The sequence below is a fragment of the Geotrypetes seraphini genome, chromosome 8 (genome assembly GCF_902459505.1).
Source record: "Geotrypetes seraphini chromosome 8, aGeoSer1.1, whole genome shotgun sequence".
NCBI classification, from domain to species: Eukaryota; Metazoa; Chordata; class Amphibia; order Gymnophiona; family Dermophiidae; genus Geotrypetes; species Geotrypetes seraphini.
Window position 1 is genome coordinate 82,389,397 of NC_047091.1, and position 27,715 is coordinate 82,417,111.

At 46.8% G+C, this 27,715-nt stretch overlaps 1 protein-coding gene across 3 annotated transcripts in view; it reads left to right on the top strand.

Moving 5' to 3' along the window:
• INTS5 (integrator complex subunit 5) overlaps positions 1-27,435 on the top strand; it is a 63,791-nt gene extending 36,356 nt beyond the window's left edge. For all 3 annotated transcript variants that reach the window (XR_004540269.1, XR_004540267.1, XR_004540268.1), the window contains exon 2: positions 27,333-27,435. The gene's annotated coding sequence lies outside the window, so the exon portion shown is untranslated. The remainder of the gene's footprint in view (positions 1-27,332) is intronic.
• The last annotated feature ends 280 nt before the right edge of the window (positions 27,436-27,715 follow it).

Here is a 27,715-nt window from a genome sequence, read left to right on the forward strand (position 1 = left end):
ATGGTAATTCTGACAGACACAGAAGGGAAATGCTGGATCAAGGAGAGATAGGGCTCATGCTGGATAGAATGGGGAGAAATGCTTGGTTGGCCCGGAACTTCCTCTCCTATGTCAGAATTGACGTTGGGGAGCGGAATGCTGGTCAACGCGAAACTTCTGCAGGGAGAGCTTGGGGCAGAGGTGGCTTTGGGGCTGTTCCCCGATGGCAGCGGCTGCAAACTGAGTGGATTGGGAGAGGGCAGGGAGAAAGAAAGAAAAGGAGCAGGCAGGGATAAAGAAAGAAGGGGGCAGGCAGGGATAAAGAAAGAGGGGGAACAGGGAGACAAAGAAAGGGAGGCAGGGAGACAGAAAGAAAAAGTTGGGGGAGGGAATGAGATCTGGAGGAAAGGAAACATACAGGAGGCTGAAAGAAGGGAAGAAAGATTAGATGCACAGTCAGAAGAAGAAAGTGCAACCAGAGACTCATGAAATCACCAAATAACAAAGGTAGGAAAAATGATTTCATTTTCAATTTAGTGATCAAAATGTGTCCGTTTTGAGAATTTATATCTGCTGTCTATATTTTGCACTATGGCTCCCTTTTACTAAACCACAATAGCGGTTTTTAGCGCAGGGAGCCTATGAGCAGCGAGAGCAGCGCGGAGCATTCAGCGCAACTCCCTGCGCTAAAATCTGCTATCACAGTTTAGTAAAAAGGGAGGGGGTATATTTGTCTATTTTTGTATGGTTGTTACTGAGGTGACATTGCATAGAGTCATCTGCTGTGACCTCTTTGAAAAAACCCCGGAATATGAATGGTAATTAACATATTCTCTGCCTTTCAGTGTGCTTTGTGTTTTTTTTTTAATTTCATTGTTGGTGGATCATTTTGACTTGGTCATTTTAAAAGTAGCTCGCAAGCCCAAAAAGTGTGGGCACCCCTGTTTTACAACATTGCCTAGACGGAATATGGACATTGTGACTTAGGCCATCTAAAACCAGGTCTAAGTCCACAGAAGGTATCTAAAGTGACCAAATAAGCATTGCAGACACAAAGTACAGACCCATACACACTGCCCCAGTGATCACTGCCCCCCCCATAAAAATCGTAATAACAACTTTACCTATCTGCCTCCAGAACATCAGCACCTGGCAGCCTGGCATAGGAAAGTCTAGTAGAGCTGCACAGAAGTGGCTTAAATGGTCTTGCTGAAACATGTGCACCCCCAAAAAAAACTCCTAAACCCTTTTGTACTGTCATATAAGTGGCACCTGCAGCCATAAGGGTATTGGGGTAGTAGACAGGTGGGTTCAGTCAGTTCTGGTTGGTGTTTTGGGGGGCTCACCATGACCTATAAGGTTGTAGTGAGATGTGTATGTGGCACCCTTTTTGTGAAGTTCACAGCAGTGCCCTGTAAGGTACCCCACTACTCTGGTGCAATGTTTAGGTGTCCAGTCCATTGCTTTGCTGACCCCGCCAACGTCCAAAAGGTCTTTTTCTATGCGTTTTTGAGTTGGGCAAATTGTTGGTCGAAAATGGAGTATAAAGATGGACGACTTAGCTGTCTGGACAATCAGACATCTGGACGTATAGTTAGACGATTTTCGGAAAAAAAAAATATGTTGGATGTATTTTTTTTTTTTTTTTAATGGACCTTTTCCCATGTCCAACTTTGGGCGACTTAGGTCCAAAACGGACTTAGACATTTCATAGTAACATAGTAGATGACGGCAGATAAAGACCCGAATGGTCCATCCAGTCTGCCCAACCTGATTCAATTTAAAATTTTTTTTTTTTTTTTTTCTTCTTAGCTATTTCTGGGCGAGAATCCAAAGCTTTACCCGGTACTGTGCTTGGGTTCCAACTGCCGAAATCTCTGTTAAGACTTACTCCAGCCCATCTACACCCTCCCAGCCATTGAAGCCCTCCCCTGCCCATCCTCCTCCAAACGGCCATACACAGACACAGACCGTACAAGTCTGCCCAGTAACTGGCCTAGTTCAATCTTTAATATTATTTTCTGATTCTAAATCTTCTGTGTTCATCCCACGCTTCTTTGAACTCAGTCACAGTTTTACTCTCCACCACCTCTCTCTGGAGCGCATTCCAGGCATCCACCACCCTCTCCGTAAAGTAGAATTTCCTAACATTGCCCCTGAATCTACCACCCCTCAACCTCAAATTATGTCCTCTGGTTTTACCATTTTCCTTTCTCTGGAAAAGATTTTGTTCTACGTTAATACCCTTTAAGTATTTGAACGTCTGAATCATATCTCCCCTGTCTCTCCTTTCCTCTAGGGTATACATATTCAGGGCTTCCAGTCTCTCCTCATATGTCTTCTGGTGCAAGCCTCCTATCATTTTCGTCGCCCTCCTCTGGACCGCCTCAAGTCTTCTTACGTCTTTCGCCAGATACGGTCTCCAAAACTGAACACAATACTCCAAGTGGGGCCTCACCAATGACCTGTACAGGGGCATCAACACCTTCTTTCTTCTACTGACTACGCCTCTCTTTATACAGCCCAGAATCCTTCTGGCAGCAGCCACTGCCTTGTCACACTGTTTTTTCACCTTTAGATCTTCGGACACTATCACCCCAAGGTCCCTCTCCCCGTCCGTGCATATCAGCTTCTCTCCTCCCAGCATATACGGTTCCTTCCTATTATTAATCCCCAAATGCATTACTCTGCATTTCTTTGCATTGAATTTTAGTTGCCAGGCATTAGACCATTCCTCTAACTTTTGCAGATCCTTTTTCATATTTTCCACTCCCTCTTCGGTGTCTACTCTGTTACAAATCTTGGTATCATCTGCAAAAAGGCACACTTTTCCTTCTAACCCTTCAGCAATGTCACTTACATACATATTGAACAGGATTGGCCCCAGCACCGAACCCTGAGGGACTCAGGGTTTTGATTATGCCCTCTTACTGTATATACTCGAACATAAACTGAGATTTTTGGGCCTTTCAGCGCTATTGAAATAATAAATAGTAGTAGTAGTTATGTTTCAGGTTCCTCTTCTTTTGTTGTTGCCTTGTTCCAGAGTGATTGCTTGGCTCTTTGACATAACTGTAGGTGGCTCTGTCTCTTTCTCAGTAGTAGAAGGAGCACATAGTGAGAAAAGTGTTGGTTTTCTGCAAGTACTGGATCGCGGCTATGGATTGGACACCTCACATACTGAATCCTCCAGAGACTACCAAAAAGAAGATTACCAAAGGTAAGAATGTAATCTTCTACTTTTCTCAGAAAGGAAAAGTGCAGCATGCCTAAAAGCTTACTGGAGCAGTATCTGGCTGTAATCTCTTCCAGTTCCTAAAATCTGAGTCCTATTGTGCTTTCTGTTCAGGAGCTATGTTATGTCAAAATATTTGCCTGTGCATTCCACGACAAGCTTTTTCATCAAATTTGTGGTCCCCACAGTGATGCACTAAAACATGCATCAATGATATGGGTGGTATATTTGGATTCAGTAGAAACAGTTGTACTAGAAATATGAATATGACTCTTAGCTTGATCGAGCAACTATCTCTTCCACAACCTGAATCCAAAGTTGATGTTTTGGCATAATCTTCCATGGAATGAAAAATGTTGACCCAGTAACCAAGCTCCTAACTTTGGAAGCAGTCGAGATCCAGCTCTGAGACTTTGCACATATTCATTGCATATCCTATTGTACTTCCACTAAAAATTTCATCAACTTCTGAGATGGTCAGGTGGGGAAGCCTAAATCACTTGACATGGAATATGACCCATGTGCAGTCTTATATCCTGCCGAATCCTCAGTAATTATAGTTCTAGGCTTGTTACAAGGATCATGTTGCTACAAAGCAGTATATTGTTACATAAAATTCTATATAGAATTAAACAAGATATAAAGAGTTATATATTATGCATAACATTACGTTATCAAATTGTACATGTAGTCTGAGGTAATATATCAAAATTGTCTGAACTCTGAGGGCTTTCTTAGAAATCAGACTCCAAAGGTGACCCTTGAGGTTAATTCCTTCCCACCCACCCCAAGGTGGAGCTTTTTTGGCTATTCAGCCAACCAGGAACAGGACATTGATTTGGTAGGATTTTTCTGCTCTCTTTTTTCATCCAGGTGTAAGTACTTCTGCAACCACAGTATGGCTGGGAAAAGTGTCACCAAAGCTGCTGCTCAGGTTACAGCTTCTGTGTCTGTGCAGATAGAAAATTCCTTCCTCCAGAACAGAAACAACAATAAGGGCGGACAGTCTGGAGTCACTATGGGTTAAGCTGACAGGAGGGGAAGGAGCTGACATCAAATTGGGATTGTACTATCGCCCACCAGGACAGTCAGAAGCAAACGACCTGGAACTGGAGGCCGAACTGAGGCAGGAGTGCAAAAGTGGAAGGGTGGTGGTTATGGGGGATTTCAACTATCCGGGAATAGACTGGGACATTGGGCACTCAAATTGCACGAGAGAAACTAAATTCCTAGAGGCGATAAGGGACTGTTTCATGGAGCAGCTGGTCACGGAACCAACGCGAGGGGATGCCACGCTAGACCTAATCCTCAACGGGCTAGAAGGACCCGCAAAGGAAGTGGTGGTAATAGCACCATTAGGGAACAGTGATCACAACATGATCCAGTACAAATTAAACATGGGAACATCAAAGGTGAAAAGAACCAAAACGACAGCACTCAACTTCAGAAAGGGAAACTACAAGGACATGAGGAAAATGGTAGGAAAAAAGCTCAACAGCAACTCAGGGAAGGTGAAGACCGTAAAGGAAGCCTGGACACTGCTTAAAGGCACAGTGCTCGAGGCACAAGACCTGTGCGTCCCAAGGTTTAGGAAAGGGTGCAAAAAAAATCGAACTAGAAACCCAGCATGGATAACATCTGCAGTTAAAAAGGCGATAAGTGACAAGAAATCATCCTTCAAGAAATGGAAAAAGGATCCAACAAAGGAAAACCAGGAAGAGCACAAAAGACACCAGAAAGAATGTCATCGAGAGGTCAGGAAGGCAAAGAGAGAATATGAGGAAAGACTGGCAGGAGAAGCAAGAAACTTCAAACCCTTCTTCAGGTATGTGAAAGGGAAACAACCAGCCAGAGAGGAAGTGGGACCACTGGACGACGGAGACAGGAAAGGAGCGATAAAGGAGGAAAAAGAGATAGCTGAAAGGTTAAACAAATTCTTCTCGTCAGTCTTCACCAGAGAGGACACATCCAATATCCCAGAACCCGAGGTGATTATAAACGGAGAGCACGACGAAAGGCTGGTACAACTAGAGGTAAGCAAAGAGGATGTCCTCAGACAGATAGACAGACTAAAGAGCGACAAATCACCAGGCCCGGACGGCATCCACCCAAGGGTACTAAAAGAACTGAGAAACGAAATAGCAGAGACACTTCGCCAAATATGTAACCTCTCCCTAAAAACTGGGGAGATCCCAGAGGACTGGAAAATAGCAAATGTCACGCCCATCTTTAAGAAGGGATCAAGGGGTGACCCGGGAAACTACAGGCCTGTGAGCTTGACCTCGGTTCCTGGAAAGATGATGGAAGCAATGGTAAAGGACACAATCTGCGAACACATAGAAAACAATGGACAACTGAAGGCGAGCCAGCATGGCTTCTGCAAGGGAAGGTCATGCCTCACGAACTTGCTGTACTTCTTTGAGGGAATAAACAGTCGGATGGATAAGGGTGAATCCATAGACATCATTTACCTTGACTTCCAAAAAGCCTTCGACAAGGTACCACATGAACGGCTACTTAAAAAACTGTGGAACCACGGGGTGCAAGGGGATATCTACCGATGGATCAAACACTGGCTAGCGGGCAGGAAACAGAGGGTTGGAGTCAAGGGCCAATACTCAGATTGGCAATGGGTCACGAGCGGAGTTCCGCAGGGGTCGGTGCTGGGACCTCTACTATTCAATATATTTATTAACGATCTGGAAACGGGGACAAAATGTGAGGTTATCAAATTTGCTGATGATACCAAACTCTGCAGCAGGGTTAGAAACACGGAAGACTGTGAAGACCTACAAAAGGACCTAACGAGACTGGAAGACTGGGCAAAAAAGTGGCAAATGAGTTTTAACGTGGAGAAATGCAAGGTCATGCATGTAGGGAAAAAGAACCCGATGTTCAACTACAAAATGGGGGGAACACTGCTAGGGGTGAGTAACCTGGAAAGGGACTTGGGGGTGATGGTCGACTCATCACTGAAACCATCGGCGCAATGTGCGACAGCCTCAAAGAAAGCAAACAGAATGCTGGGCATCATCAAAAAGGGTATCACAACCCGGACGAAGGAAGTCATCATGCCGCTGTATCGCGCAATGGTGCGCCCGCACCTGGAGTACTGTGTTCAATACTGGTCGCCGTACCTCAAGAAGGACATGGCGGTACTCGAGGGAGTGCAGAGGAGGGCGACTAAGCTGATAAAAGGTATGGAAAATTTTCCATACGCTGACAGGTTAAAATTGCTGGGGCTGTTCTCCCTGGAGAAGAGGAGACTTAGAGGGGACATGATAGAAACCTTCAAAATCCTTAAGGGCATAGAGAGAGTAAATAAGGACAGATTCTTCAAATTGAGGGGAGCCACAAGCTCTAGGGGTCACTCAGAGAAATTGAAAGGGGACAGGTTTAGAACAAATGCTAGAAAATTCTTTTTTACGCAGAGGGTGGTGGACACATGGAACGCGCTTCCGGAGGAAGTGATAGGCCAGAACTCTGTACAGGGGTTCAAGAAGGGTTTGGATAGGTTCCTGGAGGATAAAGGGATAGAGGGGTACAGATAGAACTTGAGGTAGGTTATAAAAGTGGTCAGAAACCACTTCACAGGTCGCAGACCTGATGGGCCGCCGCGGGAGCGGACCGCTGGGCAAGATGGACCTCGGTCTGACCCAGTGGAGGCAACTTCTTATGTTCTTAAAATGTTACCCAGGCAGAGGGAATGGTTCCATGTGCTAGCTGTCTTCAGCTTGAATCCCTCATGAAGGAAGTAAAGGAACTGAGAGAGGAGGTGACAAGACTGAGAAGCATCCGTTGGAATAAGAGCTACATTGATGAAATAGTTCATGAGGCATCTAAGATTTCCAGAAGTGAGGAAGAAGAGGACTCAGATTACGGAACCCTGCAAGACTGGTACTGTGACTCCACCTGCCCTTGAACTGAAGAACCAGTATGCTGCCCTGGAAGTGGAGAAGATGAGCGCATCCCAGAGAGAAGAAGAACCAAGACTTGAAATCACAAAAATTGCTGGATCCATGACCACTAGGAGACGTAAGGTAGTGGTGGATGGTGATTCCCTTCTGCGGGGTACAGAAGCATCCATCTACAGACCAGATATGATGCCCTGAGAGGTATGCTGTCTGCCTGGTGCCAAAATCCAAGATGCTATGGAAAGATTGCTAAGACTTATCAAACTTGCTGACTATTATCTGATGCTACTCATCCATGTTGGCATGAGTGATATTGCCAGGTACCCCTGCAAACTTATCAAAAGTGACTTCAAGGCACTGGGAGAGAAGGTGAAGCAGTCAGGTGCACAGGTGCTATTCTCGTCCATCCTCCTTGTCGAGGGTAAAAGCCAGGTCAGAGAAGCATGCATACTAGAGATGAATGCATGGCTACGTGGATGGTGTCATCGAGAGCATTTTGGCTTCCTGGAGCATTTGGTCATTTTCCAAGGGCTGCTGAGCAGGGATGGTATCCATCTATCAAAGAAGGTAAGAAGTGTCTTCAGTGGCAGGCTGGCTAATCTACTAAAGAAGGCTTTAAATTAGAAGTGATGGGGCAGGGTGATCAAAGCCCCCAGGTGAGTATAAGCCCTCAGTTAAGTACCATATTTTTTGGCTCCATAAGACGCACCTGACCATAAGACGCACGCTAGATGTAGAAGAGGAAAACAAGAAAAAAAAATATTCTGAACCAAATTCTCCCTGCCAGGCTCTGCACCCAACCCCATACTCATTACCAGGCTCTGCACCCTGTCCTCCCTCCCTACCAGGCTCTGTACCCTGTCCCCCCTCTTGTGGTCTAGTGGTAGGCCAGGACAGGGCACAGGGCAGTGCCTAGTGGCTGGCAGGCAGGTAGAAACATGGCAGGCAGGGAAGTCTTTCTGTTTCATGCTCAGCTTTGGAAAATGCACATCTCCAGTTGACATGCAAAGACGAGGATAGTATCTGAATTCAAGAAACCATGGCTATGAAAGGAATTTTACAGCCTAGAACAGGGGTGTCCAATGTCGGTCCTCGAGGGCCGCAGTCCAGTTGGATTTTCAGGATTTCCCCAATGAATATACATGAGGTCTATTTGCATGCACTGCTTTCATTGTATGCTAATAGATCTCATGCATATTCATTGGGGAAATCCTGAAAACCCGACTGGATTGCGGCCCTCGAGGACCGACATTGGACACCCCTGGCCTAGAAGTAGAGGAGGTTTAAATTAGTCATAAGGAGCTACTACAGCATTAACCATGAGGTAACTCCTCCATCCACTCGATGTGGTTGGAAAGACTAAATAGAATATTATATAATTTTTATCTGCCATTACTTCTCTGCATTTCTATGAACACAATTTTGAATAACAATTAAATTATACTGTATATTAACTTCAAATTCAACACTGAAATACTTGAAACTGATTTATCAAGGGTATTTCTTCTAGTTTACACATTTAAGGAAAGTTCTTAAGCTCTATGAACTGGCCCTTGAAGAATTTGGGGGGATTTTTGTTTCCATGGGTGGAGAAAACGCAGAGGGGTTTTGTAAAAGCATTCTGAGAGAGCCAACCTAAATCTTCATGAAGAGAAATCTCATTAAGCTTCTTTGTTTGATTTCACTCAAAATTTTGGATAGTTCTGCTTTTGGGTGGTGCCAGGTTTCACTGATAAATGTAATGTAATGTAATTTATTTCTTATATACCGCTACATCCGTTAGGTTCTAAGCGGTTAACAGAAATAAAGTGCAAAATTTGTAAAACCTGGTCCCGCGCCGCCGCCCGAATGTCCAGCGCTGCATTGGCAGATTCCCCCATCTGCCGCAGAAGTGAAAGGCAGGCGCGAGCCCCAAGCGCGCCTGCCTGGTCCCGCACCACTGCTTGAATGATGCTGTCAGCTCCTGCGAAACTCACGAGAACCAACGACACCATTCGGGAGTCGGCGCAGGACCAGGTAGGTGTGCTCAGGGCTCACGCCTGCCTTTCACTTCTGTGGTAGATGGGGGAGCCTGCCGATGCAGCGCTGGATTGAGCTGACACCACCATTCGGGCGCGGCACAGGACCAGGCAGGTGCACTCAGGGCTCGCGCCTGCCTCTCACTGCTATGGCAGATGGGGACTCGGGCGGCTGTCCAGCAGGGGAGCCTGCCAATGCAGCGCTGGAGGGACCCCCAGGATTAAATAAAGGTACTGGGGGGACGGTATTCACTGCATAAGACGCACCCTTATTTCCACCCACTTTTTTGGGAAAAGAAGTACTTCTTATGGAGCAAAAAATACAGTAAATCACTGAATACCTCTACACGGATGGGAAAAGGGGGCAATGTCTGGAAAGCAGTATATACTAATGTTCAAAGTATGGGAAACAAGATTCTGGATCTAGAAGCTTTGATGGAAGAAGATGAGTTGAATATAGTGGCAATCATGGAGACGTGGTTCACTCAGAACCATGACTGGGATGTAGTTATACCAGGCTATAATCTGTTCAGGAAAGACAGGGTAGGAAGAAAAAGAGGGGGAGTAGAGTTTTTGTTTTTTTAAATCTTTGTTGATTTTCAAACTTTGATAGTGTAATACAAATGGTAAATCAGAAATAGTGCACAAAACACACTGTTAACTATACAATTATCACATTAAACAATCAATTTCTCCCATCCTCATCTTAATTCTTAAAATAATAATACATATATTGTGATTACAATATTATAATTTAACTCTTCAAAAAGACATTTCCCTCCCCTCCCACCCACCCACCCTCCCTCCCTGGATGTGTAAGGAAAAAAATGAAAAAGAAAGAAACATGTCCCTTATTGTAATGTAACAAAAGTAGTCAATGGACTCCATATATCATTAAAGAGCTTACTAATCCCCAAACGTTCTGCCATCATTCGATTCGATTCAGCCTATTGAATTGGTTTTTCAATTCGATTTTCCTGCCCAATTGGGTGTTTTTTTCAAACATCCTGGTGGGTTTATTTTATAGCTGTTTCACCCCCTTTGGCTTCTTCTAACCACACTGGCGCTGTGGTGTAAACAAAATAAAGAAACAAAAAGGACTTTTCCTCTCTCTGTTAAATCCTAACTCATGTTTGCAGTCTAACACCAGCTCTGGCAGGATACACTTTTCAAATCTGACATATTATAATCACAAAACAGAAAATAAAATTATTTTTTCTACCTTTTGTTATCTGGTCAATATTCAAATCTTGGTCCCAGGCTCTGGTTGTCTTCTGATAACTTGCTTGCCAGGGTCTCCTTCTTTTCTTCTTTCTCCGTACTAACCATCAATCTCTGTCCTCCCCTTCTGTTTCCCTTCCCTCCACTGAAGGTCTAGCATCTTTCCTTTTTTTCGTCTCCATCCACAGATCCATCTTTTCTCAACTACCCTTTCATCCAGCATCTCTCCCTGCTTCCCCATCACCCCAGGGACCACCATCTCTCCCTTTCTGTTCCCAACAACCCTCCTATCCAGTATCTCTATCCCCCCTCCACACCATCCCTTGTGTTCAACTTCTCTCCCTTTCTGTTTCTTCCCTCCCTAAATCCCATTATCTACCATCTCTCTTCCACTCCTCTGTTTTTAGTCCCATTATTCCCCCCAAAGTATGGCATATGCACATATCTTTGAACCCCCTCCCCTGAAGGCCTGCACCCCCCCTGAAAGCCTGCCCCCCTGAAGGCCTGCACCCCCCCCCCGAAGGCATGCACCCCCCCCCTGAAGGCCTACACGCCACCCCTGAAGGCCTGCACCGCCCCAAAGGACTGTTCCCCCTCCTCCCCCCGGAAGGCCTGTGAGTTTTAATCTGGTCACCATTCTGAAGCCAAATCGTGAACGGAGCAAGAGAGAACATGAGTTTCAAGTTTCCCTGAAGCAGCCACTTGTTGGCGAAACAAAAGCCTTGTTGGACATTAAGATCTAGTCCCTTATCTTCACCCGAATGCTGAGTTCCGCTATAGCAGGAAGATCGAAGCTTTGGATTGAGCATTATGTTCTGATTGGTGATATCTATAAAGATAAGTGTAATTTTGTCTCTTGGTTTTTTTTCCTTTTCCCTGTGCACAGTGGTGGGATGATTTCCTGTTTTTGAAAAATTACATTTTTGAAGAATTGTGGAGTTTTCTGCCTATGATACAGAATTAGAAAGGCTAAAAATTCATTGGGTTGCCATCTGCATATTATACAAGGTTGAGGCTTTGTCGCCACTTGAATTAAATGGTTTTTCAGGGGGCACTCCCATGACTTGGCTATAACATGTTTTTCTTTTTTTGGATTTATATTTTGTTATAATCATTATTATTCTTGAGAGATGTTTAAATACCTTCATCAAAAGTACAAAATTTTTTCAGTGATGAGAAATGTACTACTTTGTGGGGTGTCAGAAAGACCTTTGAAGACAAACTTCAAAAGATTCTTAAGATCTTCATTCATCCCCTATGGCTTTATAAATAGTCATTGTTGTATAAATAATATAGTCATTATTGTATAAATAATATAATAACTTAGCTTTTTTGGTTATTTCTTTTTTAACTTCTTTTTTTCTTTTTTCTATTAAATATATTGCATTGCTTTCTCTAACGGTCAGCATGTATCGCTCCCCTGCCGACGCGTTTCGCCTATCTTTGTCAAGGCATGGGGTTTTTCTTAGAAGCCGCTGAACACTACACATAGGAGCATTTAATGATCCAGACCCCATGCCTTGACAAAGATAGGCGAAACGCGTCGGCAGGGGAGCGATACATGCTGACCGTTAGAGAAAGCAATGCAATATATTTAATAGAAAAAAGAAAAAAAGAAGTTAAAAAAGAAATAACCAAAAAAGCTAAGTTATTATATTATTTATACAATAATGACTATATTATTTATACAACAATGACTATTTATAAAGCCATAGGGGATGAATGAAGATCTTAAGAATCTTTTGAAGTTTGTCTTCAAAGGTCTTTCTGACACCCCACAAAGTAGTACATTTCTCATCACTGAAAAAATTTTGTACTTTTGTTGATCTGTCTTGAGTTCACTTTAAGAATTGTTAAATACCTTCATGGCATAAATGTTCATGAGTCGAGTGAGTCTCTTTCATTTGAACGGAAGCTCTGGAATGAGAGGGCATAGGATGAAATTGAGAGGCTTAGGAGTAATCTAAGGAAATACTATTTTACAGAAAGGGTGGTAGATGTGTGGAACGATCTCCCGGAGGAAGTGGAGACAGAGACTGTGTCTGAATTCAAGAAAGCATGGGATAGGCATGTGAGATTTCTTAGAGAGAGTAAGAGATAATGGTTACTGTGGATGGGCAGAATGGATGGGCCATTTGGCCTTTATCTGCCATCATGTTTTTATGTCTTTATTTTGGTTAACTTGTGTTATTAGTCTGTGAGTCTCTTTGAATCCCTGGTAGAGATTAGAATCTAAAAGAATAATTTAAATAATAAAGTAATTAAAACATGTTGAAATCAGTTTTACTTTGAGTTTTCTGCTGTAGTATATTTATAAAACATTTTAATAAACTTAGGTCCTTATAATTATTGTTTGTGAGGGTGTCTCATCTTTTTTTTCCCCTTCATGCATGTGACTGCACTATATGATATATTCATTATCCCAGGACAAGCAGGCAGGTATTCTCACTAGTGGGTGATGTCATCCGACAGAGCCCCGATACGGACGTCTCACAAGCATGTCTTGCTTGAAGAAACTTAGAAGTTTCGAGATGCCCGCACCGCACATGCGCCAGTGCCTTCCCGCCCGATGGTCCGGGCGTGTCTCCTCAGTTCTTTTTCTTCCGCGGAGCTGAGAAGTTTATTTCATTTCTGCGCCCATTGAATTTGATTTTTTGCCTTCTGCATCACCGCGGATTGAGTTCCTTTTACTCTTGCCGTGTGTTGTTTCTTTCTTTGATTTCTTTTTTCAAAAAAAAAAAAAAATTTTATCTTCCGACTCCGGGTCGGCTGCGTGGCTTGGGCCCCACGCCTTCGACCTTGCGGCGGAGCTTTTCCGGCCTATGTCCCGGCCGATCACCGGTTTTAAAAAGTGTAGCAAGTGCCAGCGCGCGATTTCGCTCACGGACCCGCATTGACGCTGCCTCCAGTGTCTGGGTCCTGACCACTTTCCTAAATCGTGCCGGCCTTGCTCCACTCTGACAGCGCGAGCGTTTAAGCGTCGCTGTCTTCTGTGGGAGTCCATGTTCAAGATGGAAGCTGCGTTGGATCCTACAGCTTCGACATCGACTGGTGCTTCGACCCCCATCTACGAAGCCCTCGGCCTCCCCGGCTGTTTCGAGTCTTCTGAAGCCGGCATCGTTCACGCCGGTTTCGGCCTCGACCTCGGCGCCGGTGCCTTCCTCCGTCTCCTCGGACCAGGCGCCGACCCCTACTGTTCCACCGGTGGTGCTCAAAGTGCCGAAGGCTGGCAAGCAGAAGCACTCGGCACCGAAGGAGCGCGGAGACCGTGCGGAAGGGCCCCCTTTTGGTGCGGATCCCTCCATATCGGCTTCGTTGCGGTCCCTTCTGGAGGCTCAATTTGTGGACCTCATGAACACCATGGGACCCCTGCTGATTGCCTCGATCCAGGGTGACCTCCCAGTTCCGATTCCGAGGGGCGGGCTGCCCCCTCCTCCTTCGCCGCGCCGCTCAACCTCGTTGCTCGGCGAGGAGGAGCGACGGTCAGCGTTCTGCGCCTCGAGGTCGGCCTCGGGTAGTGCCATGCCCCCCTTGGAGCCTAGTGCCTCGAGGAAGGCCTCCTTTAGTGACATGCCTCCCTTAGAGCCTATTCCCTCGAGGAAAGCTTCCCTTAGTGACTTACCTCCCTTGGAGCCTGTTACTCCTCCCCATGAGTCGGTGTGGCGTCCACCTTCGAGGCCTCCCAGTCCTGGGCATAGCCGGAAGCAGGACGAGTTCTTCCGAACCCCCTATCAAGCCTGGGCGTCGTCGGGGGAAGCAACAAATCTTCCGCCTCTCCGATCCACGGCCTCGAGTCCTATCTGCTCTATGGAGACTTCGGGGGATCAGTATTCTACCAGACGGGCTCGATCCCCATCCAGACATCGTGAGGGGCATCGATCCAGGCACTCTTCGAGGCATTCCTCTAGACACTCGACCGTCTCTCCTCAGAAGAAATTGCCTCGTATGGGGTACTCTGCTTCGGCTGGGTCTCCTCCTCCGGGACCGGAGTTCGAGGACCCCGAAGTTTTTTACTCACCCTGTTGTTCTCAGGCCTCGGTGGAACCCGAGGCCTCGACTTCTTCCAGCCCTTCTCGAAGGCCGGCGCTGGCGGACCAACTGTCTTTTTCCTCGTTCCTGAGGCAGATGGCGGATGACCTGGACATTACCCTCGATTCTGGCTCTCGATACTCCAAGGAGTACCTCGATACCATGCATTTGCCTAGTCCTCCAGCCGAGTCCTTACGCCTGCCGCTGCACAAGCTCCTCGACCAGACCTTCATGAGGTGTTTTGAGTCTCCGTACTCTATCCCTGCGGTCCCTGGGAAATTGGATGCTCGGTACCGCACGGTGCATCATAAGGGCTTCGAGGGACCTCAGCTTTCACATCAGTCCCTCCTGGTCGAATCCTCGCTCAAGCGGTCCCATTCGGCCCAGGTGTATGCTTCGGTGCCTCCAGGTCGCGAGGGCAGAACCATGGATAAGTTTGGTCGACGCATCTATCAGAATTCTATGATGGCGTCCCGAGTTCTGAATTATAATTTCCATTTTGCCACCTATTTGGAATTTTTTCTTCCTGTGCTTCGGAGGTTTACGCCCTACGTCGAATCCCAGGCTCGTTTTGAGTTTGAGGAAGTGGTTGCTTCGTTGTCCCAGCTTCGACTTCAGTTGATGCAATCTTCCTATGATGCCTTCGAGCTCTCGGCCCGGGCGGCGGCCTGCTCTGTGGCGATGCGCCGGTTGGCCTGGTTGCGGACCATTGACATGGATCCGAATCTTCAAGACTGCCTGGCGAACATCCCGTGTGCTGGGGCAGATCTTTTTGATGAATCCATCGAGACCGTCACGAAGAAACTGTCTGAGTATGAAAAGTCCTTTCAGTCCATTCTTCGGCCGAAGCCTAAGCCTCAGCAGTCTCGACCCTCTCGACCGCCTTTAATATATCAATGGCGTTATCAACCGAGGCAAGCTCCACCTGCGAGGCAACCTGCGAAACGGCAGCCTCCTCAGAAAGCTCAGCAAAAGCCTCAGCCGTCCACTGTCCCCAAGGCTCCTCAGCCTTTTTGACTGTCCCTTCGAGAGCATAACCAGTCTCGTTCTGCCTCCCCCTGTTTTTCCCATCGGGGAGCGGCTCCATCATTTTTGTCATCGATGGGAGGCGATAACAACCGACCTCTGGGTCCTTACTATCATCAGGGAAGGGTACTCTCTTAAATTCCTTCGGGTCCCTCCGGACCACCCTCCAAGAGAGTATCCTTCCAACTTGACTCAGACCGCCCTTCTTCTTCAGGAAGCTCAGGCCTTGCTCCGGCTTTGTGCCGTCGAGCCAGTCCCTGTGGACCAACACAACCGGGGGTTTTACTCCCGGTACTTCCTTGTTCCGAAGAAGACGGGCGACCTGCGACCCATTCTGGACCTAAGGGTCCTCAACAAGTTCTTGGTCAGAGAGAGGTTTCGCATGCTGACCCTAGCTTCTCTTTATCCCCTCCTTGAGCAGAACGACTGGTTGTGCTCTCTGGATCTCAAGGAGGCCTACACTCACATTCCCATTCATCTGGCCTCTCGCAAGTATCTCAGATTTCGGGTGGGACATCTACATCTGCAGTATCGAGTGCTTCCTTTTGGCCTATCCTCGTCTCCCAGAGTCTTCACGAAGTGTCTGGTGGTGGTGGCCGTGGCACTCCAGAGCAGTGGTCTTCAGGTTTTTCCCTACCTTGACGACTGGCTCATCAAGGCCCCCTCGGGCCCGGAGGTCATCTCTGCGACCCTGGCCACTATCTCCTTCCTACAGAGTTTGGGCTTCGAGATCAACTTTCCCAAATCTCATCTACAGCCTACCCAGTCGCTCCCCTTCATCGGGGCGGTCCTGGATACCATCCGTCTCAGAGCATTCCTTCCTCCTCAGCGCATGGAGGCTCTTCTTCATCTCTGCCAGTCTGTGTCTTCTCGCCAGTCCATCTCAGCGAGACACATGATGGTCCTCCTGGAGCACATGGCCTCTACAATTCATGTGACGCCGTTTGCCAGACTCCATCTCAGAATCCCGCAGTGGACCCTGGCATCTCAATGGACTCAGGTGTCAGATCCATTGTCTCGACACATCCTCGTCACTCCTTCTCTTCGGCAGTCTCTACTTTGGTGGATGACCTCTTGGAATCTATCCAGAGGTTTGCTGTTTCACACTCCTCCCCACCAGAAGGTTCTCACGACCGATTCCTCGACCTATGCCTGGGGGGCACATCTGGATGGTCTTCGCACTCAGGGATTCTGGACCAGTGCGGACCGACTCCATCAAATCAATCTTCTGGAGCTCAGAGCCATCTTCAATGCTCTTCAAGCGTTTCAACATCTGCTTCATGACATGGTGGTCCTCATTCGCACAGACAATCAGGTCGCCATGTATTATGTCAACAAGCAGGGGGGCACGGGCTCGGCCTCCCTCTGCCAGGAAGCTCTCAAAGTCTGGGATTGGGCGGTTCGCCACAATGCCTTCCTCAAGGCTGTCTACATTCAGGGGAAGGACAATGTCTTGGCAGACAACTTGAGTCATCTACTCCAGCCTCACGAATGGACTCTCCATTCCAACCCCTTCATCAGATCTTTGCACAGTGGGGGACGCCTCAGATAGACCTCTTTGCGGCTCCCCACAACTTCAAGCTGCCTCAGTTTTGCTCCAGGATTTACACTCCTCATCGCCTCGAGGCAGATGCTTTCCTGCTGGATTGGGGGAATCGCTTTCTGTATGAGTTTCCTCCATTTCCTCTCGTTCACAAAAGACTCTGGTCAAGCTGAAGTCCGACCATGCCACCATGATTCTGATAGCTCCTCGGTGGCCCAGGCAACCTTGGTTCTCCCTTCTACTTCAACTCAGCAGCAGGGAGCCGGTCCTTCTTCCAGTGTTTCCTTCACTGCTTACTCAACATCAGGGATCACTGCTTCATCCCAACCTGCACTCTCTCCACCTGACAGCTTGGTTCCTCTCAACATAACCCCTCACCAGTTTTCCCAGGCGGTGAGGGATGTCTTGGAGGCTTCCAGGAAGCCTGCTACTCGTCAATGCTACTCCCAAAAATGGACTAGATTTTCTTCATGGTGTATTTCCAACTCTACGGAGCCTCGGCGAGCCTCTCTATCCTCTGTGTTGGACTATCTTCTACACCTGTCTCAGTCTGGTCTCAAGTCAACCTCTATACGAGTCCACCTGAGTGCGATTGCGGCTTTCCATCAGCCTCTAAAGGGGAAACCTCTCTCTGCTCATCCTGTGGTTTCCAGATTTATGAAAGGACTTTTTCATGTCAATCCTCCTCTCAAACCGCCTCCAGTGGTTTGGGATCTCAATGTTGTCCTTTATCCCAGGACAAGCAGGCAGCATATTCCCACATATGGGTGACGTCACCGACGGAGCCCCGCAGCGGACAGCCTCGAAAGCAAACTTGCTTGAAGATCTCGAACTTTCGAGTACTGCACCGCGCCTGCGCGCGTGCCTTCCCGCCCGAACTAGGGGGCGCATCTCCTGAGAGGATCCTCAGTTCGTTTATTTCCGCGGAGACAAGAAGACACGTTTTCTTTCTCTGCAGCATTGCCTTCTCATCACCGCGGCTGTTTCTTTTAAATTAAAGTCGGTCGCTGTGTTAATTTTATCTTTCTTCTTTTCTTTTTCGTGTAAAAAAAAAAAAAAAAAAAAAGTATATTCTTTTTTCCTTTTAAGTTCGGCCGTCGAGCTTTGGGCCTAGGCCTAGGCTCCTTCGTTCGACACGGACTTTATTTTTTCCATGTCCCGGCCTCTTACCGGGTTTAAACGTTGTCGACAGTGTAATCGGGTGATTTCGGTCACCGATCCCCACTGCCGTTGTTTACAGTGCCTGGGTTCATCTCATTCCCCAGAAGATTGTCATCGCTGCTTTACCCTCACTCCACGAGCTTTTCGGCGGCGTTGTGCTCAATTTTTTCAACTTTTCGGTATGGAGCAATCTTCGGAGCCGGCCTCGACCGTGGCGGCTGCACCGGTCTCGAAGGCCTCGACTCCGACGACCTCGACACCTGTGGTCTCGAAGGCCTCGACCCAGACTCCGGCTGGAGTTTCGGTCTCGAAGGCCTCGACCTCTTCTACTTCGGTTGCCTCGAAGACGACGTCTTCCACGAAGCCTTCTACGGGGGGTAAGTCTCCGAGTTCCCTTTCAGGTGCCGTATCCAAGAAGCCACCAGAGTCCTCGGCGAGACCACTTTCAAAGCGTACCTCCAAGATAAGGGAATACTCACCTTCGAGGTCGCCCTCTTCGGAGCGTACTGCTGCACATACGAGGTCAGAATCTTCTGTCTCGGTGCCGATGCTGGAAGACATGTTAAAGTCTATCCTCACCACTCAGATTAATTCTTTGGTGGCTCAACTGGTCCCGTCCTCGACCTTGCCTCGGGCTGACCAGCCTGTTACTCAACCGGAGCTTCCAGTCTCCCGAAGCCGATCCCGGACACCGAAAAACATTTCCTCATCGGAGTCGTCTCCGAGCTCTCCTCCTCCAAAGCATCGGTCGAAGCATTCCAGACATGTTGCCTCCAAGCTTCGGAGGGAGTCTTCGCCGTTGGATACCGAGGCTTCTTTGTCTCGTCCTTCGAAGACGAAGCAGGGATCTCGACATCGAGCCTCCACTCGAAGCCCTTCTCGATCCAGAACCCCATCGAAGCCAGTCCGTCGAGACAGTTCTCCACACACCTCGACTCATTCTGTACCACGTACACCGGGTACTTCTCCATCCAGGAGTCTGAAGAGGAAACATTCTCTTACTCCACTTCAAAGTACAGCTTCTTCTCCTACTATGCGTATGGAATCGGACATTTCTACATACTCTAGAGAAAATTCTCCATCCTACTCAGTACAACATAAATCTCGCAGTGGCTCTCCTGAAGAATCATCTGACCCAAAATCTGTTTCTTTTGCCAAATTTATTTTTGATATGGGCCAAGCTCTTAAGCTAGACCTTCATTCAGACTCTAAATATACTCCTGAGTACCTGGCGGATATGGAGCTTCCCCATCCTCCTAAAGAGTCACTCAGATTGCCTATGACTCCTGTCCTCCAGCAGACCTTCACTCGCAATATGGAGACTCCTTATTCTATCACTGCCATCCCATCTAAATTGGAGTCTCGTTACAGAACGGTTCCATCTAAAGGATATGAAAAGTCTCAACTTTCTCATCAATCTCTAGTGGTAGAGTCATCATTAAAGAAAGCACATCCCTCCAAAATTTATGCTTCAGTTCCTCCTGGTAGGGAAGTCCGTACCATGGATAAATTTGGTCGACGTTTATACCAGAATTCTATGATGGCAAATAGAGTTCTAAATTATAATTACATTTTTACGTCCTATTTCAATCATTTTTTAAAGATTTTGTCTTCCTTTTACCCGGATATCTCTACCAATCGTCTATCAGAATTTAAAAATATCCTTAAGACTCTTTCTCAGTTGAGACTATTCATGCTACAAGCTTCCTATGATGCCTTTGAACTCTCGTCTAGAGTCTCGGCATTTGCAGTAGCCATGCGTAGATTAGCATGGTTACGGATAGTGGACATGGATCCTAACCTCCAGGATAGATTGGCTAATCTTCCTTGTCAAGGAAATGAATTATTTGATGACTCTATTGAGGCAGCTACAAAGCGTCTTTCAGAACATGAGCGCTCTTTTGCTTCCCTCATCTGTCCAAAACCTAAACCTGTACCAACTAGAGGTTTTAAACAAACTCCACGTCGCTATCCACAGAAAACAACTCCTGCCTTTTCTAGACCTCCTGCTTGTCGGCCTCCTCCACAACAACGACAACAGAAGTCACAGACCCCTGCTAACACTAAGCCTGCTCAGTCTTTTTGACAATCTCAATTTGAGCATTCAAATTTCTCTGTTTCCAAATTCTCCCCTCCCCATAGGGGGTCGCCTGTCAAATTTTTATCATCAATGGGAGCTCATAACATCAGATCTCTGGGTACTTACCATTATCAGAGAGGGATACTCTCTTCGACTCCTTCAGGTGCCTCCAGATCGCCATCCAAGAGAGTGTCTTTCAAATCAGTCGCATCTTCCTCTTCTTCTTCAAGAAGCTCGGGCTCTTCTTCTCCTGCGAGCAGTGGAGGAAGTTCCTCTCTCCCAAAGGAACTCGGGATTCTACTCCCGTTATTTTCTAGTTCTCAAAAAGACGGGGGATTTGCGACCGATTTTGGATCTCAGAGCTCTCAACAAATTTCTAGTCAAAGAGAAATTTCGAATGCTCACTCTGCCAACTCTATATTCCTTGATGGATCAAGGGGATTGGATGTGCTCCCTCGATCTCAAAGAGGCCTATACTCATATCCCCATTCATCCAGCTTTTCGCAAATACCTCAGATTCCAAGTAGGAAATCTTCATCTTCAGTACAGAGTTCTCCCCTTCGGACTGGCTTCTTCCCCCAGAGTTTTCACAAAATGCCTTGTGGTTGTAGCTGCAGCTCTTCGCAATCAGGGTCTCCAAGTATTTCCATACCTAGATGACTGGCTCATCAAGGCTCCCTCTCTTTCAGGGGTTATTGTAGCGACCCAACAGACTATTCTCTTTCTTCAAAGTCTGGGATTTCACATCAATTTTCCCAAATCTCAACTAATTCCTTCTCAGTCTCTCCAGTTCATAGGAGCGACTCTGGACACTATCAATCTGAGAGCATACCTTCCTCAACCACGTCAGGATGCACTCCTTCAGATTTCTCAACAATTCTTCCAACTTTCAACTATTCCAGCAAGGAAAATGATGGTTCTGCTCGGTCACATGGCCTCTACAGTTCATGTGGTTCCTTTTGCCAGGCTTCATCTTCGCATTCCTCAATGGACACTGGCATCTCAATGGCAACAATCAGTGGATCCACCAACTCGACTAATTTCCATCACTCCTTCATTAAAAAAGTCTCTCCGTTGGTGGATGCTCTCTTTGAATCTTTCAAGAGGTTTACTGTTTTACCCTCTTCCTCATCAGAAGGTTCTCACAACAGACTCGTCAATGTATGCATGGGGAGCCCATGTGGACGGTCTTTGCACTCAAGGGCTCTGGACCCAAGCAGACCGGAGGTGTCCTATAAATCTGTTGGAACTCAGAGCGATATTTTATGCTCTCAAAGCTTTTCAGCATCTTCTTCACGACATGGTGATTCTTGTACGTACCGACAACCAAGTAGCCATGTATTATGTCAACAAACAGGGAGGGACGGGATCTCATTCCCTCTGTCAAGAGGCTCTGAAATTGTGGCAGTGGGCGATTCTCCACAACATCTTCCTCAGAGCAGTTTACATTCAGGGTCAACACAACTGTTTGGCGGACAAATTGAGTCGTCTTCTACAACCTCACGAATGGACACTCAATTCTCCTACTCTTCGCCAAATTTTTGCTCGTTGGGGGACTCCGCAGATAGATCTGTTTGCGTCACCTCTCAACTTCAAACTGCCTCAATTTTGCTCCCGCATCTTTACTCCTCAACGTCTCGAAGCGGATGCGTTTCTACTGGACTGGAGGAATCAGTTCCTTTATGCTTTTCCTCCGTTTCCTCTGATTCTCAAGACTCTAGTCAAGTTGAAGTCAGACCATGCCACCATGATTCTGATAGCTCCTCGGTGGCCCAGGCAACCTTGGTTCTCCCTTCTACTTCAACTCAGCACCAGGGAGCCTCTACTTCTACCAATATTTCCTTCTCTACTCACGCAGAATCAAGGATCTTTGCTTCATCCCAATCTACAGTCTCTACATTTGACAGCTTGGTACCTTTCTATTTAACAGACTTTTCTCAATTCTCTCCGTCTGTACAAGATATTTTACTTGCTTCCAGAAAACCATCCACTAGACAATGTTATGGTCAAAAGTGGACAAGATTCTCTGCTTGGTGTTCTACACATAATTTACCACCCAGATCTGCTTCATTGACATCAGTTCTGGACTATTTACTTCATTTATCACAATCTGGACTTCAAACTACATCTATCCGAGTCCACCTTAGTGCTATAGCTGCTTTTCATCAGCCTTTGGATGGAAAATCCCTTTCTGCACATCCTATGATTTCTCGTTTTATGAAAGGACTTCTCAATCTCCATCCTCCTCTTAAACCACCTCCTGTGGTTTGGGATCTCAATGTTGTTTTAGCTCAACTTATGAAATCTCCTTTTGAACCACTTGACAAAGCTCATCTCAAGTATCTCACTTGGAAAGCTGTGTTCCTCATCGCCCTCACTTCTGCTCGTCGTGTCAGTGAATTACAAGCGCTAGTGGCTGATCCACCTTTCACAGTTTTTCACCATGACAAGGTGGTTCTCCGTACTCATCCTAAATTCTTGCCTAAAGTTGTTTCAGAATTTCACATCAATCAGTCTATTGTTCTGCCTGTATTTTTTCCAAAGCCTCATTCTCACCCAGGAGAGGCGGCTCTTCATACCTTGGACTGTAAACGTGCTTTGGCTTTCTACCTGCAACGCACTCAGCTTCACAGAACATCTCCTCAACTTTTCATATCCTTTGATCCGAACAGGTTGGGTCGTCCTATATCAAAGCGTACCATCTCCAACTGGATGGCTGCTTGCATTTCTTTTTGCTATGCTCAGGCTGGTCTTCCTCTGCAAGGTCGAGTGACGGGCCATAAAGTTAGAGCTATGGCGGCATCTGTAGCTTTCCTCCGATCAACTCCTATTGAGGAAATCTGCAAGGCTGCCACTTGGTCCTCGGTTCATACTTTCACCTCTCATTATTGTCTGGATACTTTATCCAGGAGGGATGGCCATTTTGGCCAATCTGTTTTGCAAAATCTTTTTTCATAAATTGCCAACTTCCCTCCATCCCTTTTTACTTAGCTTGGAGGTCACCCATATGTGGGAATATGCTGCCTGCTTGTCCTGGGATAAAGCACAGTTACTTACCGTAACAGTTGTTATCCAGGGACAGCAGGCAGATATTCCCACAACCCTCCCACCTCCCCTGGTTGGCTTCTTGGCTAGGTATCTGAACTGAGGATCCTCTCAGGAGATGCGCCCCCTAGTTCGGGCGGGAAGGCACGCGCGCAGGCGCGGTGCAGTACTCGAAAGTTCGAGATCTTCAAGCAAGTTTGCTTTCGAGGCTGTCCGCTGCGGGGCTCCGTCGGTGACGTCACCCATATGTGGGAATATCTGCCTGCTGTCCCTGGATAACAACTGTTACGGTAAGTAACTGTGCTTTCTCGACTTATGAAACCTCCTTTTGAGCCTCTCAACAAGGCTCCCCTCAAGTTTCTCACTTGGAAAGTGGTTTTCCTAGTGGCCCTCACTTCTGCTCGCAGGGTCAGTGAGCTTCAGGCCTTGGTGGCGGACCCGCCTTTCACAGTATTCCATCATGACAAGGTGGTCCTCCGCACTCATCCTAAATTCCTGCCTAAAGTGGTTTCTGAATTTCATCTCAACCAATCCATTGTACTTCCAGTGTTTTTCCCAAAACCTCATTCTAATCCTGGAGAATCAGCTCTTCACACTCTGGACTGTAAACGTGCTTTGGCTTTCTACCTGGATCGCACCAAACCACACAGAACTGCTCCTCAACTATTTGTCTCCTTTGATCCAAACAAGTTGGGACGCCCTGTCTCGAAGCGCACCATCTCCAACTGGTTGGCGGCTTGTATCTCTTTCTGCTATGCCCAGGCTGGATTAACCCTTCCCTATAAGGTCACAGCCCATAGGGTCAGAGCGATGGCAGCCTCTGTAGCCTTCCTCCGATCAACACCGATTGAGGAGATTTGTAAAGCTGCCACTTGGTCCTCGGTTCATACATTCACCTCTCATTATTGTCTGGATACTTTCTCCAGAAGGGATGACAGTTTGGCCAAACAGTGTTACAAAATTTATTCTCCTAAGTTGCCAACTCTCCCACCATCCCATTGAGGTTAGCTTGGAGGTCACCCACTAGTGAGAATACCTGCCTGCTTGTCCTGGGATAAAGCAATGTTACTTACCGTAACAGTTGTTATCCAGGGACAGCAGGCAGCTATTCTCACGTCCCACCCACCTCCCTTGGGTTGGCTTCTCTACTAGCTACCTGAACTGAGGAGACACGCCCGGACCATCGGGCGGGAAGGCACTGGCGCATGCGCGGTGCGGGCATCTCGAAACTTCTAAGTTTCTTCAAGCAAGACATGCTTGTGAGACGTCAGTATCGGGGCTCTGTCGGATGACATCATCCACTAGTGAGAATAGCTGCCTGCTGTCCCTGGATAACAACTGTTACGAAGTAACATTGCTATCTCCAAATACCTTTCTTCTTCTTTGTCACTGTTTGGAAATGTCATTTTGCCTCTGTCACTTTTCTCTTTTGTGTGATGACTGTGTAAAGCAGGGGTGCCCAAAATGTCGATCGCGATCTACCGGTCGATCACAAAGGCAATGCCAGGCTGAGCCAGTGTTCTCCCTAGCGTCTTTAGTATCTTTTAGCCGGGCGCTCTGCCCAGCTAATTTAGGTGAGCGCCCGACATGCTTCCCCTTCAGCGTCCTCCGTTCTTTCCTCTGGGCCTACCACAGTTGAAAGTTAATTATGGCAGCCTGCAGAGCGAACATAGCAGGCTGCCGTCGGCCTCTGTAGCACGTTCCCTCTGCCGTGGTCCCGCCCCTGACATTAGAGGAGGTGCAGTACCGCGGCAGAGAGAATGTGCTATAGAGGCTGACGGCAGCTTGCTAGGTTCGCTCTGTATGCTGCCGTAATTAACTTTCAACTGTGGTAGTTAGGCCCAGCGGGAAGAACAGAGATGAGGACAGTTGCAGTCAAGAGGTCTGAGGTCCTGACAGTCACTGTGCGGGAAGCAGCGGAGGTAAGGCTGTGTCCATCGCGAAGGCCCCGGTGGGATGGGGGTTGCCTTACAGATGCTGGATCGGTGGGGGGGAGAGACAAAAGGACCTTAAGGAGGGGGGAGAAAGGAGCCTTGAACCAAAAGGGAGAGGGAAGATAGGACAGATCCTGGACTACGAGAGGGGAAACACCCTGAACCGAGGAGAGAGAGAGAGATGCCAGGCCCTGGGGAGGGGGAAGACAGAGTGAGAGAGACAAAGACCTAGACCAAGGGTGGGAGGACTCAAAATGTTAGCAGAAGGAAGATAGAAAGAGGGAGAAACCTGAAACAAAGGGGAGGCAGAAGAGAGGGGGGCAGATGTTGGACTGTGGAAGGTGCAGACAGAAGAGACAGAGGGGGGGGGGGAGAGACCCCGAGGAAGAACAGAGAGTTGCACGATCATAACGGAGGAGGGAGACATGTTGCCAATAGGGGTGGAGGAGAGAGGAAGAAAGTTGGACTCCTGGAGAAACAGAGAGATGTTGCTTGGGGAATGGAACAAGGTCTGGAGGATAGAAGAGGTGCACTCAGTGTATATGAATAAATAGGGGGGGTCTTTTACTAAGGCGCGCTAGCCGATTTAATGCGTGCTAAATGCTAACGCATCCATAGAATATAATGGGCGCATTAGCACTTAGCGCGCGTTAAATTGGCTAGCGCACCATAGTAAAAGAGGGGGTATAAGTTTAGTATTTTTATTGTTGGTAGATCATTTTGACTTGGTCATTTTAAAAGTAGCTTGTAAGCCCAAAAAGTGTGGGCACCCCTGGTGTAAAGTATTCTTACATGGATCTGGATTCCACCCCTTCCCCTCCCTCAAGGTTTGGTTGAGAATGAGAGAGGGTTAGTAAGTGGACTGCTGATAATCTCCTTCATGTATTTTTATTTTTATTTAATTGAAATTTCAATTACTTCACAAGAATTCTCTTGTTCATGAAAAACAGAAAGAAAACATATAAAAGAAATTACATCACTAAAGTTAATTGAGAATATTAATTAGCAAACAAAATATATCCAATCTGAAGTAATTGAAATTTCAATATGTATATATTTTTAAATATGTATTGAATTCCTTCAGTGTCTGTATCAGAATTACAAAATGTACTGTGAGGTGACATCTCTAGAAGCTTTTCCTCTGCTTTGTTTGCATATGCATGGACAGACAAAGCTTTTGGACTATGTATGGCAAGTTCGTGAGGGCTCAGATGCATTTGCAGGGTTGCTTGTAGATCAAATAAACAAAGCCTAAAGCCTACTCCTGAGACTTCATTTCAGCAAATGAGGGTTGGGCCTCGCTCTGGAAATTCTCTCTGCTTTGCTCAGAGATCTAGTTGATGCTCTTGGTAGCAATATCTAGGGATTATGGTATGTATTTCTGATGTACTAATAAGAATTACAGGAACACTGGTGGAATAAGGGCTGTGATTCTGTAATTTGCGTAGGCCTCTGCTGAGTTGGCAGTGCTTGGATTTTATGACGCTGAACATTTAGAATTGCCTGCTGCTGCAGAAGAGAACTTTGGGTCAGCAATAAAATGAATAACCAAAATGTGGCTCCAGTAGCATCATTATCCTCTGACCATCTCCATATTTTACTGTTTCTGTTCTCTGCAGAAGTTTTTGGTTTTCTTCTGTTTCTGTTCTGTAGAAGACAGCTTGTCATGCCTGTAGATAAAGCAGCAATTCTAGCCTTTGAAATAAATATGCATCATATCCAGTTAAGTTCATACTCTGCCTTTGCCCAGGAAATCTGGAGCCTGACTGTTCATAATCCTAAGTCGGGTATCTTAGGATGGAGGGGAAAGGCAGTCAATGAGACAGAAGAGTTTAAATACTATAGTATAGAGCCTCTCACTCGCCTGGGTGTTTCTCAGTGGGGAGGAGGGGCAGGGACTATGTATGGGGTTATGATGTTTTGAGCCCCTCACGCTCCTGGGTGGGTCTTGGGGAGGTCTGTCTTGGCTGTTTAGATTGTAAGCTCTTTCGAGCAGGGACTGTTTTCTTCTTCTTTGTGACTACTCTGTGCAGCGCTATCTGCTTCTGGTAGCGCTATAGGAGGAGGAGAGAAAGGAGCTGTGTGCAAAAGGAGGGAGGTTAGTTGTGATGTTTTGAGCTCCTCATTCTCTTCTTTCTTTCCTTTAGGTTTCCAATCTTAGCTGTCAGCTGGATATTCTTTTGCATAACATCATCTGTGGCTGTGGACAGAAGTAATTTTAAGACCTGTGGTCAGAGTTCCTTCTGCATGTAAGTTTTATCTCTAGTTGTAGTCTTTGGAACTGTAGCATTATAGTTAAATTCCCAAACATTTTCTGCCCTTGTTTAGAGTTGTTCTGCTTGCCTGCAAAAATATTCCTAGCATTGCAGTCATTGATCGTCTTCTGAATATAACTAGATTCTGTATTGCTTGGTAGACTGGTACAGTCCTTACGAATGGGTAATATGCCTCACTGCTACCAGCAGGTGGAGACTGAGATCAAACTTGTATATCAGTACAGCATGCCCCTCTTGCAACTCCAGTTTTCCTC